General features: G+C 44.8%; 1 pseudogene; it reads right to left on the bottom strand.

Annotated features, from left to right (window-relative positions):
- Nucleotides 1-506: 506 nt before the first annotated feature.
- Nucleotides 507-1,506, bottom strand: LOC121450117 (annotated as a pseudogene).
- Between the last annotated feature and the right edge of the window lie 403 nt (nt 1,507-1,909).

Below are 1,909 nucleotides of genomic sequence, written 5' to 3'. Positions count from 1 at the left end.
TAGGTTTCTCAAACTCGGTACTAGTGATACTTTGGGTTGGGTAATTCCTTCCTGTGAAGAGGAGAGCCAGGCATTACATGGTATTTAGCAGAGCCTGTAGCCTCTACTGATGTCAGTAGCAGCCCACACCCATCTACTTTGTTCACCAAAAAACATCTCCCCACAACTCCAAATGTCTTCTGGGAGCCCAAACTCCACTTGAGACTCACTGGATGGAACCTTCACTATAGACATTATTGCAAACTTGGGGTGCACAAATAAGACAGGACTCTATGCACTATTACTAATGTGAAAGAGTCTAGCAGATCCTCTGCTATTTGTTTATGGTGGGCACAGAGTTTATACAATATACTATTGAACCACATGGCTACCTATGTGTTACTGTCTTTTTTCCTACTAAAAACACTAACTGGCGATGGGGTAGCTAATTCACCAACTACCTTTACATGGACGGATGAGGAAAGCTACAGTTCATAAACCTTTGCTAAGCAGAGGACGGAGAACAGTCAAGGCAAATGCCCTTCTTTCTGAATTTGCAGTCTCTCCTTCTCCACCTGTAAGCGCTCCTTTTCGATCTGCAGTGTCTCAGACTCAAACTTCAAAAACTGCAGCCGATCTTTCTCCAGCTGCAGACGCTCTCGCTCGAGTTTCAACTTCTCCGCTTCTATGTCCTGTGGCTGTAGTATGGACTTCTCCCCCTGGCCTAGGTTGTGCTCTAGGGCGGGTTTCTCAGTGCTAACCACTGCAGCCTCCACTTCTCTCTCTAGATCTGCAGCCGCTCCTTCTCCAGTTGCAGGGGCTCGTGCTCCAGGTCTAGGTGGGCCCTCCTTCTCTATTTGGAGCCGCTCCATTTCCACCTGCAGCCTTTCTGCCTCAATATCCAGTCGGTGTTTTTCCAGCTCCAGTTTCTGTTTCTCTATATTCATGAGCAGATGAGGCTCATCATAAGCGGGACTGGACGGTGTGAAATTGAGGGTGAAAAACTCGTCAATGTGGGGGAAGTCAGGGAGCTCACTTTCCCTCCTGGAATCTGGTATGACAGATGACAACATTTCTTCCTCTTCCTCAGTCTCAAACTCTGGGCTCTGTGGGTCCCTTTCTTCCTCTTCCACTTTGACTTCTGTTAGGGATCTACCTGCATCTCGGAAATCCGCCACATTCTGCCAGTCAAAATTTGCATAATTTTGAAATGCAATTTTTTCATCGAGAGAGAGAGAGAGAGAGAGAGAGAGAGAGAGAGAGAGAGAGAGAGAGATGTCTAAATCAGATGTGGGAAGAGGAAACCCAGAACCAACCAGCTTCATGTTGGCCTTCATTCTATTTTTTTTTCATGAGTGCACGCCAGTTAAGGTACTGTCTCTTCACCTCAGTCCCTGTCCTCTGTTCGCCTTCACCTACAGTGTTGAGTTGCTTGGAAAAAATGACTTCCTTCCTTTTGGTAATTTCTTTCAAAAGGGTCTGAGTTTCCTGAACACTGAAATTGCTTTTCCTTTTCAACTGCTTCATTTTTCAAACTTCAGTGCAGATTTTAATAGCAGGAAAACTTGTGCAAAGAATGCAGAGTATGCTCCAAAGAACAAAGCCCAAGAACAACCCCTTGTCGGCTCTTACCTAAAAATCACTGAGTTTCCATTCATCCAGTCATGGAAGCAGTTTGATATCTGCGACCCCCGCGGCACCATCACAGGATCGCCTTTATTGAGTATTTTTGCATCCATGTTTAAGAATGAGATTGGTCTGTAATTCTCTTTCTTGGTTGAGTCCTTGTGTGGTTTTGGCATCAAGGTAACTGTAGCATCATAAAAAGAGATTGGCAATGTTCCTTTTGTTTCTAATATGTGGAACACTTTGAGGAGTATAGAGTTATTAGCTCTTCTTGGAAGTTCTGGTAGAATTTGCGCTAAAATCA

This window comes from Microtus oregoni, unplaced genomic scaffold, assembly GCF_018167655.1.
Source record: "Microtus oregoni isolate MIOR12 unplaced genomic scaffold, Mior012 000006F_ref0000085, whole genome shotgun sequence".
NCBI classification, from domain to species: Eukaryota; Metazoa; Chordata; class Mammalia; order Rodentia; family Cricetidae; genus Microtus; species Microtus oregoni.
This window is presented reverse-complemented; position numbering and strand designations above follow the sequence as displayed.